This window comes from Neofelis nebulosa, chromosome 1, assembly GCF_028018385.1.
Source record: "Neofelis nebulosa isolate mNeoNeb1 chromosome 1, mNeoNeb1.pri, whole genome shotgun sequence".
Lineage (NCBI taxonomy): Eukaryota > Metazoa > Chordata > Mammalia > Carnivora > Felidae > Neofelis > Neofelis nebulosa.
The window spans coordinates 92,337,239-92,350,779 of record NC_080782.1 but is presented as its reverse complement, the minus strand read 5'-3'; positions in this window follow the sequence as shown (position 1 = coordinate 92,350,779).

Below are 13,541 nucleotides of genomic sequence, written 5' to 3'. Positions count from 1 at the left end.
AGTATACATCTATATTCTCAAAATATATTATTATAGGGTACCTGGGTGGCTCAGTTGGTTAAATATCCAACTCTTGATTTCAGCTCAGGGCATGACCTTGTACTTTCGTGAGTTTGAGCCCCACATAGAGCTGTGTGCTGACAGCACGGAGGCTGTTTGACATTCCCCCCCTCTCTCTCTGCTACTCCCCTGCTCACACTCTGTATTTCTCAAAAATAAGTAATAAATTAAAAAACACTTAAAAATATCATTATAGCCATTATTATAATACATATTTTTGCATCATATACGCTTGAATATTCTAGTTTATTATTAATGCTAATTGAACAGCCCCTTAAATATTCTGAATTAGAGATACTTTTGGTTTTTATACAATCATTTTCATCTAATATTAAATTTGTTCTTATTCAAAAGCCAATATATAAAAAGCATCTGCTCTATTCCTGATACTATACTAGGCATGAGGCATACATAGATGACTAAGATACTGTCCCTGTCTTCACTATTATCACTTTTTAGCACAGAAAACTATTCTTTTGTAATATAAATTTTATCTTGTTATAATTTGATAGAAGACATAACAGAGGATTGAAAACCCAGTATAAAAGCATATCTAAGGGAGTAAGTCATTTTCCATGGATGACTGTGTGAGAAGAGGGTAATGTGAAATAATGTAGTATCATAGTGAAAGGATTTGTAATTTTGAAGTTTCTTTAAGAAATCAAGCAGAGAAGGCTGATAAAGTTAAGGATGAGAAAGGCTTTCTGACAGAGGAACTACACACACACAGACTTAAAAGCATAAAAACAAAATGAGAACCTAATGGGTAATAAATTTCCTGGTTTAGCAAGACTATACATTTTTTGTTTGTAAATCTTTCAAAGATGAAGGGGCAAAAATTAATTGGGGAGATATTTTTAAGGACATTGTGCTTTATTTTTTTTTTTTAATTTTTTTTCAACGTTTTTTATTTATTTTTGGGACAGAGAGAAACAGAGCATGAACGGGGGAGGGGCAGAGAGAGAGGGAGACACAGAATCGGAAACAGGCTCCAGGCTCCGAGCCATCAGCCCAGACCCTGACGCGGGGCTCGAACTCACGGACCGCGAGATCGTGACCTGGCTGAAGTCGGACGCTTAACCGACTGCGCCACCCAGGCGCCCCATGGACATTGTGCTTTAAATGCTAAGGTGTTTGGATATTTTCTCTGCAATAATAGGAAGTCACTACAGGTATTTGTATAAAGAGGGATTTGCTGATTTTTTTGTGTTAGGAAAAAATTGTATTATTGCTGTATAGAGTTTGGATCAGAAAGAGAAGAGATAACAGGTAGAAAACTATTACAACTTCTTGTGTTCAATGAGAGAATGCTTCTGGTCATCTAGTTTCATGTTTAGAATTGCTTCTCTTGAATTTTTTTAGAAAGCAATTGCTAAAGCAATTTTTTGTAACATAAAAATATGTGTATCTTAATTCATTGTCAGTGTCTTCTGACGTGTAGGATCAGGGACAAGACAAATATATCCATTATCACTATGACTAGTTAGCACTGTTTTGGAGGTAGTGTCCAATATAATCAGACAGGAGAAAAAACTCAAGGACAAAAAATATAAGACAGAAGTAAAATTATCACTATTTGCAAATGACATGGTAGGATTCATAGAAAACTGTAAAATAATCAACCAAAGGAAAATTTTAAAACATAAAAGGGGATTTTAAAAAATAACTAGAAAGACATATATCATTGTCAACATAATTAAGGTATGAAGTCAGTCTGAGCTAATTTTTAAATTTAAAATGCATTCAGTCAAAGTGGTATTAAACATTTTGATTGTAAACCAAGTCATTCTAAAATTTTGTCAAGAAATACATGAGCTAGAACAGCGAGGGAATTTAGGGGGGAAGCGGGGCATGAAGACTAATGCAGAAGAACTAACCCACACACATTAAAATTAATCGTACATTATAATTAAAATTGTGGGTTAAGAACATAGAATGGACAGAATAGGTGTCCTGAAATGGAAACAATGGACAAAAATACATATAAGAGCTAAATGTGGAAGTACGGCCTTTTCTGACTTGTATAACTAAATAACCATTTGGAAAAAAATGAAAACTATCTACCTTTTGAATACATTTCAATAATTTAAATGTAATGAACCTATAAATATACAAGAAAGTAAGAGATGAGTACTTTATAAACTCAGAACATTAAAAGCCTTTCTAACAAGGATACAACATGAAGAACCCAAGAAATAAATGATTGATAAATATTACTAAAATACAGACACATATACTAAACATACAAATGTCAATACCATAAGCAAAGTCAAAAAACCAAAACCTGGTCAAAATTTGCAACTCTTATTATAGGCCATGGACTAATTTTCTTACTATATATTTAGTTAAATATGACTTCTCATCTGAAATTTACATGTTAATAAGAAAGAGACATACCTCTCAATAAAACTGGGCAAAACATGTAAACAGATAATTCTCTGGCAAATAACAATAGCCCTTAAAGTATTTTATATGCTAAACCTCATCCAAGAGAAATGCACATTAAAATTACACCTAGCACCCATTTCCCCTCCACCTGATTTGCAAATATTTTGCTATTTCTTTACATTCCTTGAATGTCTGAGTTTCCTACGATGTGTATATGTTGGGGTTAATGGTGAGGTGGTTGTGTAGTGTGGAGGTATGGAAATACATGATGCTGATTCAAATCTCTTTCTCATGATTACAAAAGTTCCTATTGTAGTCATTTTTGAACTCTGTAACACTAGTACAGTGTTTGCAACATACAAGGCAATCAAAAACAACTACAGAGGTGGCAATTTTTTTGACACCATATAGTAAAAGGCCATGATGCCCCCAGAGGCAGTTTGCCAGAGTCCAGGATGTCATTCAATCTGCTCTATTTTTTTCACTAGGAATTATATAGGTTTCATTTAGAAGATTTAGTAGTAACAAATGGATTACAGGTGCACAAGTTCAAATGTCAGTATCATTTGACAGATTCTAGTCAACTGGAACGAACCTTGAGCTCAACTGTTCAAATCAGAAGGATAAGTAGAATGGTGGATGATTTCTGAGATGTAGTTGACAAGAAACAATTGCAGGAGAAAAAGAAAACAAAATAATGAAAGAAATTAGAATATTCCCCTAAAAATGTGATAATGTGCCTTCACCCATTACAAAGTCATAATGGGGGCACCAGAATGGGTCAGTTGGTTAAGTGTCCAACTTCGGCTCAGGTCATGATTTCGCGGGCCATGGGTTTGAGCCTCATGACGGGCTCTGTGCCTGCTCAGAGCTTTGAGCCTGCTTTGGATTCTGTGTCTCCCTCTCTCTCTCTCTGGTTCTCCACTGCCCATGCCCTGTCCCTCTCTCTCAAAAATAAGTAAACATTAAAAAATAAATAAAAAGTCATAATGGAAGCCTCTCTTCTTACCCCAGGGTTCATTTATTGCCTAGAGATGGAGTATAAATACTTTGAGATCCAATCTTCTACAATATAAAAGATTTCCTTAAAGGAGAATTCACTCCTTATAAATAAAATCTATTTACAATATTTAAGTTAGAAACCATTATCACTCATTTTTAAACAACACAAATTAATTTTTAAAGTATTTGATGTTTGCCTTATATATTATAGGATTCTCGTTCTTTCAAATATTGTAAGCTATTTTCCTTGCTCCAATGCAGTCTTGAGAACTTAGTTAATTGTCACTTTAATATTGTTACTACTTCCTTCAGTTTCTGAAGTTCTCTTGTAAAGAACATATATTACAGATTTTAAACTTAGGATTTAGAAATCCAAATTTATCAGAAGTAGTCTTTCAGAAACTCACAGAGCTATGAATCCTTTAAAATATGTTCTTAATTTTGGGGGAAGCTATCTAAATGACACTGATTTTAAAAAGTCTGGTTTTCTATGGCTCAAGAGGAGGGAAAAAAAAGCCAAATTAGGAATAGAAAGAGGGAGAAGCAGACATCTCCCCTCTTTCCCAACATATGTGTATAGAATGGATTGAAAGTAAGTCAATGAATCGCTGATACCCGCCACGCTCATAGTTAATTCTAGAAAGGGGGTTCCAAATTCCATTTTACCATATACCTCCCCATCCATGACAGTTTTCTTGCAGTGCCCCCTTTAAAGAAGGAAGAGGCCTCTTTATCCTTAGCCCAGGAAAAATGGACTAGAGAGTGCTGCATTAGCTGAAGGGGTCTTGAATTCTTTCCAAGCAAAGAGCTTAGTTAGCATCAAACCAAAGCATTCAAATCTTATTTTTAGAGGTTACTCAGTAAGGATGCTGTCTGAGGACTGCTGAGCAAAATTTTCAGTTGCTTTAATTAAGGCCATTTTGCACAACAGTTAGGAGAAATGGAGTTTCTTTTCTGTGAGGCTGATGAGGTATATTCTTCTTCTTTGTCATGTTTCTGTGTCCTGATAATAAGCTTCATAGTTATAAGTCATTTCCATGTGTTCTTGCTTGGGATCTTAGCAAACTGTCCTTCTGGACTGATAGGAAGTGGTTATATGTTCTACGTTGAAGGATAGTATGTATACATTAGAACTACTTTACCAAACTTAAATTACGGTATTTAACTTGCCATATGGAGCTGTGTTGTAAATACATTGATTGATATCACCGGATGTATAGTATTTCATAAGCCCATCTGTACCCTCTGTTTGTGTTCTATAATATTTGGAAAAACATTCTTCATCTCTTTCTGTGTAGCAATTTATACTTTGTTTTAGATTTTATTCTCACCTGTATCTTAATATATACATATTGTATACATAAGTTTCCTATATATATGTATACAGATATATGTATTCATACATATATGAGTACATGTGCATATATAATAAAAATTTCTAGGAAATATATAAAACATAAGCACAATGCATGCATTCACTGATTTAAAACATATATCAAACGCAAAACACGTCTAAATTCAAACTTCAGAACAAGTCAAAATATCTGAACAACTGAACTAACCATAGCATTTCTTTTCTTTTAACTCCCAGTGAATTAAGCAACAACTGCTGTGTTCAGAGCATTTTTCCTTTCTTTATGAAAACCTTCATAAAAGGCCAAGAAACAAAGATGAAAATTGTTTTATTCTATTTAAATGGTTGTCCTGTGGGGAGCAAAGCCTTTTCCACACCCAAAGCATCATAAATCTGTCAGCATTAGAAAACTCCTACAGGTCTGACTCAGGTCCAGGGAGGCAAAGCTTCTGAAGGCTGCAAGACCTCCAAACTTCTTGAAATAGAAGAAATGTTTCTCTTCTGAATCACCTCCTTAAATTTTTTTTTGTTCTTTTTCCTTCAACTTCCATAATTTTGGTGTCCTTAGCCACTTTAATACCACCTGCCCTAGCTTTCACAGAAATGATAGGATTAACACATCAGGGATGATAGAATCTTTTCTGTAGTTGTGCTTAGAAACTGTACCTTATATTTAAGCTATTTATATATTTAAATTATTTCAACTGTTCTGAGAACCATACTAAATCTTGGAACAACTAGCAGAAGTATTCTCTAGAATGATAAGATTAAAAATAAAGTGAGAAAAATTCAAAGAGAGATTAATGAATTATGATTTTGGGGGAAAAAAGCAGAACTGAAAAGTGAGCTGGTTCTTTTATGAAAACTGATAATATGGTCAAACATATTTAAAAACAAATTTAAGAAACCAAAAACAAGAATATAAAATTAGAAATGTCAAAGTGAATACAGCAGGAGACACAGAGAACTTTTCTTTTTTAAAGATTACAGTACATTTAGATTTAACTTCTGGGACTGATAAGCTTTATTAGTTTGATTCCTACTTATCTTAGGTCAAACACACGTCTAAAATGAATGGGAGGAAGGGGAAACATGAGAGTCACTAGAGAGGAAAACATAGGCCAACACACAAGTGATGTCTCTGCCAAGGGGTGATGATGCTAACGTAGTGCTCTGTTTGATATAAGTTCGAGTCAGGAAAGGAAGATGCTCCACTGGGTACACAGAGTATACTTTTGGTAGAAGGCTGGACAATGAACAGGCAATTCCAATGCAGTGTGACGAGCAATACATTGGTGGTGGTGGGGACGGATAGGGGGCAGTGGGCTGTGGTGTGGAAGCTGTATACAGAGAACTATCAGAATCATTCTGCTTCAGATGAGTATGAGGTCGCCTTGATGGCAAAGGATCCAGGGAAGGGATAGAGATGAGACTTGATGAGGTTAGGAGAGCCTAGAGAATGAAGCACCATCATTCTCTAGAGATAGCTGTCTCTAGCTTGCTTTTTCTTTGGTTGTCTTGAATCAATCTTCCTGAGTGTCCTTGATATTTTATAGCATGGCATGGGCTATTACAGCACCCACCCCAGTTACTTAGTGGAAGACTTGAGATTTAAACACGGGTAATCTCACTCCACAGTCCAACCACACTCAATCACTATGCTCTGATGTCCAAAATGATGTGTGAGAATACTAATACTCTAGAATAATTGGTGGGATTGACACCAACTAACCAGTGTTTTTAATCCCTTCAGTGCATATCTGAAAACATAGTGAAATATGCCTGAGCAATAGCATCTAGAAGAAGGCCTGGTAAATATTAGCATTAAATATCCATTTGTTATGTGAGATGAATATTTTTAAAAAAGGAGTAAAGGACTATTTTTAGCCTTCAAGCAAGTTTATCTTTAACAATGAGGCATACGTTTTAATTTTTTACACAGATATTGGAGTACTCCCAGGAAAAATCAAGGTGGCAAAACTGAAGCTCCAACTTTCTGATTTCTATCTAGCTCATTCAATTCCCTTTTTCTCTTTCATTAATTTCAGTGCTTTAACCTAGAAGTCTGGGTTCTTTCTCTACTGGTTAGTTAATATCAAGCACACACAGTATCCCAAATCCCTACTTCCTCGGGACCATTAGGTATCCTTTCCGAGACATCAGAATGAAAATGCATGGGTTTAAATTCCAGCTCTACTAATGGGAACTTGATATCAATCAGACTGGTTGCTGAGCAGCGTACTTATGGGGAAACTACTGGAAGGCAAGATATACATATGAGAAGTTGATATTTTAGGGAGACAAATTTTAATGGCTCTCTCTTGTTTCTGCATATCTTGCAAACAGAGACTATCTAGAGTATCATTCAATGATGCTTGTGTAGTAAACAGCCTTAGAATATAGGGTATCTCCCTTTGGAAAAAAAGTAAAATAAAATAACAGTAAAATAAAAACAAAGTCCTCCTCCAGAACCAAGTCCAGGCAAGGTTATCTTATTATCCATTATAAAACTTCCTATTTTCCAGGTTAGGATTTCCTAAGTGGTAACATGGACCTACTGCATGCACAGCATCCAATTGGATCCCTTTGTGCTGCGCATGTGGGATGTGGGGCAAAGGAACTAACACAAACATGAAACTAATGCATACTGCACAGTAAATAATAAAGCCCTTGTCTCTGATCCAGGAACCTTGCATCTTCTGCCAGCATCCATGAAACTGGCAGGCTAACTTGTTCACCTATAAGCAGGATAAACTCTCAGAGTCTTCACAGTTTTTCACAGGTTCCTTACTAAAATCAGTAAATCAATCTATTCCTCCACATGCACTTACATATCATGAACCAATAGTGCTTTAACAAAATTAGGGCTGTATTGATTGACAACGATCTCTTCCTATCAAAACAAAAAAGAAAATTCCCTTTCTTCCCCACAATTTTTGTTTTTGAAAGCTCCCCTAAATTCCCTAAATTTTTCCATGGGCACTTTCCCTATGCTCTGTTGGATTTTCACATTTATTTCACCTTAGTTTAATACACATTTATTGAACAGCGTTGGGGATACTGAGTTACAGAGTTTATGACACTGAGTACAGAAGATAGTGAACTGTTCACACTCATATGACATCCTTTAAATCAATTTTTAATAATTATGTTTAAAAAGCCAAAGCAAAATAAAACCTTTATTTACCCTTGAAAAGTACTAGAACCAAGTATGCCTTGAACTGCACATACATATTCAGTAACTAATCTGAAATCAGAATGTCCTCATGCCTCTCCAGCCTATAGGTCCAAGCAGGTCACATTAATATAAATTCCCCAATATTGCTGGCCTGTTTTTTTTTTTTTTCATAATTTGAGGAAATCAATGTCTACTTCAAAATTCTTCCAAGTTATTTCTGGGAGTCTCTAGAAGATGTCCGAGGCAAATCATAAAGGTGTCTGCTCTGGTTCTGCATTCCTTTGCAGAACTGCTCCACTGGGCATGCCAGTGGCTAGTGTTACCTCTGTTTTTCCAGGGCAATCCCTCCTCTCTCATGGCAGGTATGTTGACCCCTGAGCTGCCAAAACTTTACAAATGTCTGGATCAGGGGTGCCTGGGTGGCGCAGTCAGTTAAGCGTCCGACTTCAGCCAGGTCACGATCTCGGGTCCCTGAGTTCCAGCCCCGCGTCAGGCTCTGGGCTGATGGCTCGGAGCCTGGAGCCTGCTTCTGATTCTGTGTCTCCTTCTCTCTCTCTGCCCCTCCCCCGTTCATGCTCTGTCTCTCTCTGTCCCAAAAATAAATAAAAAATGTTGAAAAAAAAATTAAAAAAAAAAACAAAAAAACCACAAATGTCTGGATCAAAGGGTGCGGCTGTTTTAAAATGTACATGTTGGAAACGATATGGTAAAGTTGTTGCAGCCACAGGAGGAATCAAGGGCAAGGCCTGTAAGGAAAGAGTTTATTATATTCCCAGGTCCCAGAGAAGGGAGACAGTAGATGCTGCTGAGGACAACAGGAGATGATACCAGCATAGGTCAAGAGGCAGAGGGATAGGAGCAAAGGGAGTGCTTAGGCCATGTCCTACATTGGGGTTTCCACAGAAAAAGTAATGCAAGGGAGGGTAAACAGTTTATGATTGACTAGTTTGAATAATTTCAGCAGGCGTGGGTGGTTTCTAGTTGCCTAGCACCTGGCCCTGGGATAATTCAGGCAGAGGAATACTGCCTGCCAGGGTGCACAGGCCACACCGAGGAGATCTGTGGCTCTACACTAGTTAGTTTGCATATCAAAGGCATGTTCCCAGCTGGGCCCTTTGCTATCTCTAAGAATTGGCTAACCCTAGGAGGGACAGTCTTTTCCCAACAAGAAAGGTTGCTTAAGACATCAAAACATCATATTATACAGAAAATAAGAAATATACATATATAGGCAGAAAAAGGCCTCTTTCCAACCCTGAATTGTATGTCTGCACATGGACTCTGAATCCACACTGCTAGTGTCAAACTTTCAAAACTGTCCTTTCTGACAACAGCTTCTTTGCCTTCTGCCCTCATTTGTTCTCCCTGTGATGGGCAAGCTTAGTCCCTGGGGTCTCGATGAGGAAAGCCATTCTATTATTTGTCATTTTCCTTTTTCTGTGACACATTATCCACATTACAAAATTTTGAAAGCTCTATTCCCAATATCCATGTCATTTCAAGCAAATAGATACAGATATTTAGAACACAGCTGTTTCTCAGATTAAATTCTAATGTTTATTAATTGGTTGTTAAATTTGAGGCGGAGAAGATCACCTCCCTTTTATGTTTCTAATTCATTGCTTAGGAACCCATCAACTCTTTCTTTAGAACCCCATGAATTATTTATCCAAGTATGTTTGTCACTTAAACAGTTCAAAGTGGTCATTTCAGCTTCTGCAGATAAACAAAGAAAGCCTTGAATGCCCATCAGCCCACATTGATATTGCCTTAATATGTTTCTGTTGACCTTTTGTTCCATCATAATTAAACAGGCCTTTAAACACCGTGCTGTGATTCTCAGCTGGCCAACGGACCTCCTCCACCCCAGCCAAAGTTGTAGCTCTCAATACACAGATTTTTTTAGTTCCCATGAAGAGTCATCTATAAAAGCATCACCTAATTCCAGAAGCATCGTCTACAAAAAGATCCAGACAAGAATTTACTCCCTAGGTCATATGACCTTTTACCCACCCCACCCCCATTCCCCACACTATCTAGTGATGTTTAAGACTTTCATGTTCAACTCTCAAAACACGAAGGGTTTTATTATGTGTCTTTCTTCTGCACCTTTCTAAAGGAGGCTAACTTTAATGACTCCAAGATAGTTCTCTGGCAATCCTTTCACTAGAAAAGAGGAAAAAATACTTTAATCTCAGGCAGAGTACCCTCGGCCACGGTACCTGTTACACAAGGAGGCTCTGAACGTCAGTTAAGGCTCAGTCTCTCCTGACTAAGCATTTATTACTGTTAACAACATAGCTTCAGCGTTTGACCACTGAGTCAAGAAGTCACAAGATACATCTGAAACCCGGTGGGAGTTCATTTTGATAAGTGTAAAAGATGTGGACTTCAAGACAGAAAAAGTATATGGAAAGTAATACAGATGTCTTGCAAGCGAAATAAGGCAGGGTTTAAAAAGACATGGAAGAATGATACGTGTGTGAAGTAGAATACAATGGTGAGAAGTCATTAAATGGAGAGAAGGTATTAACAGATTCTCAAAGCCAATTAAATGAAAAATGAAGTCTAAGCAATTAGCAAAAAATGATAGCTATAATCTAGGAACGTGGTTGAAGATTAAAATGAAAATGAGGTTATATGTAAATTAGCTCTAAGGGTCACGAGCTCAGAGAGGAACCCTTCGGTATTATATTGAAGCTCTGTTATAGTAAAAATAAATAGGACTCAGCCTGGGATGGAGACAGGGGAAGCAAAAAATACTGATTTTCTGCCAAGCAGCTGTCTTGCTGTATCACTTGACAGCTGTGACTGACAGTCCAGTTTACTTGGGATGGTCTTACTATTTCTTACTAAGTTTATTAATCCTAAAAGGTTTAGCGTTAAGCATAAAAATAACTATGGAGTATCTGTTGCTGCTTAAGAAAATTTGGCATATTTACATATTTAACAGCTTACTTTTAAAATCCTAATTTGAAAATATATTTGAATAATTACTACAGATTTGTTATTTTATTTGAAGAATTAAAGAGCATTTTATTGTTGATAGTGCAGAAAAATTTAAGAATCTCAAAAGATACAAATATAATTTATTAGACATTTAAAGTTTTCTGCAAAACCTGAAAATATTTTGTGTTTTATAAAGATAAATTTTAAAATATTTCCTTTAAAAATTGCAGCTAAAAATTAAATATAATTAACCAAGCTATATTTAAGGCCACTTTAAATATAATAAAGTTTACTACAGTTATGCATTAGAATATATCTGATTTAAAATTAAAAGTGAACTAGATTTGTGAATCTCCAAATGATAGTAAATCTAATACAGATTTTAAAAACTAAAATAAATGCAAATAGTATTTTTATTGTAACTGAACACCAAAACAACTTATTATGAAAAATATACTGTGGTAAAATATTCTAAGAAAAATGAGATAAGTAAGATTAATCTGATATAGTTAGGGAAATTGAGGGAATAAAGAAAAACCCTGTAATTACCAGTGTACTTTGTGGAGAAGTTTTTCTCCAGATTTGATAATCAAATAGAACTATTATTCAAAATGGTAGTGACCTACATTCTTTAAAAGACTTTACTTTCTATAGTTAGATGATAACTTCTTGATGTAATTAAAATACTTACAAATAGTAATTTTTTTAAGTGGATTTATTTACAGCAACTCTAATTGCTTCCTGAAGATATATTTTTTTTTTTTTGGTTGCAGGAATTTTTTTTTTCCCATTGCATTTCACAGTAGTTATCTTCTTTTGTAAATTATTTACTTTCAGACTTTACTAGTATCAGAAAAATAAAGGAATATTAAATGATACTGGCTTTGTAATAACACTGCTGATTTGGGAATAATTTCCACCATAATACTGATTTGTACACTCAGATTCAATTATCTATCTGATCCCCTGGGCTATGTCCCCTTCTGACAAAGCATCTGTGTTGACCTTTACCCTGTTATGTCCATTATAGATACAAAAAATGAATTGCTCAAAGCACAGCATCAAAGACTTGTTTGATAAAAACACAGGGAAATGGCAAATATTCCAAGGTAAATTGTGCGTGCCCCTACATTAAATATACATTGAAAGTATTAAAGAGCAATCACTGGATCACCACAGTAATGGGGAAGTACTTAAAAATTATCACAATGTAGGGGCGCCTGGGTGGCTCAGTCGGTTAAGCGTCCGACTTCAGCTCAGGTCACGATCTCGCGGTGAGTGAGTTCCAGCCCTGAGTCGGGCTCTGGGCTGATGGCTCAGAGCCTGGAGCCAGCTTCCGATTCTGTGTCTCCCTCTCTCTCTGCCCCTCCCCCGTTCATGCTCTGTCTCTCTCTGTCTCAAAAATAAATAAACGTTAAAAAAAAATTAAAAAAAAATAAAAAAAAATAATCACAATGTAAAATAAGTTGCTCCTCTATTTACTGAACTTGCACTTTCATATCAAACTAGATAGATGGAGCTACCTATTTAAACTCTTAATTGCCTAAGTTAAAGACACTAGTAGAAAAGGCAAAAGCTAGGACTGACAGTTAACTTATTGGCAAACTCTGCGAGGATTTTCTACTAATTACAGGACTCCAACACGTGTAGATCTGGGACAAGAACATAAATGGAGACCCAGAAAATGTAGTAAATTGACTGTAAAAATGGTCTCAATTTTCTGCCCCCCTTTTTATCCTCACCCTTGCAATATGAAATTATACATCCTTTCATCAAGAAAGTCTCTTTCCCCTCTCTCTCCTTCTCTCAAATAATTAAAACAAACAAAAAAGAATATTTCTTCTACTTATATTTAATTCATTTACTATACATTTGTATTTGCTTTTTAACCTTTTCTCCTTTTTTCCCCCACCTATAGGGCAGTGCTTTTATTTTCTTGCCTTCCAACTGGATTATTCATGAATTATTGTTTTTTTGTTAGCCTGTAGGTTATTTATTCTATTACTAATCTTTTAGAGATTATCCCAGGAATTATACTGTACATATACAAATTAATGCCTTTCTACTTCCCAAATATTGTAAGACTCTTACCCCTTTATCTTCTTCAAATATATTTGTTTTAATTAAGCAGGTATTTTAAAAATTGCATATCCTTTTTTGTTTTACATACTCAATATTCATTTGTATTTAACCACACGTTAACCCTTTCCATTGTTCTTTATTCCTACCATTATTTAGTTATTTATAGCTGGGACTTTTTTCTGCTTGAAAAAATTTCTTTAGTATTTTCTCAGGTTTTGTTTTTATGAAAATATATTTTTCTTTCACCTTTGAAGAATATTTTTGCTAAGTTTTGAATTATAGTTAGGAGTTTTAGTCTTTGAAATTTTGAAGGCATCCTTCGATTATTTTTTGGTTTACTTCATTTGTAATGAAAAGTCTATAGTCAGTCTTATTCTTTTCAATTATTTATCTGTTCATTTAATTATTTAATTTATTTATTTATTCAGTGATCATTCACTAGGTGCCTTGAACATGTTCTCTCTTTTTTTCTTTCTGTTACCACCTTGACTCTGATGTGCCTAGGGTTTACTTGTTTGGCTTTAAAAA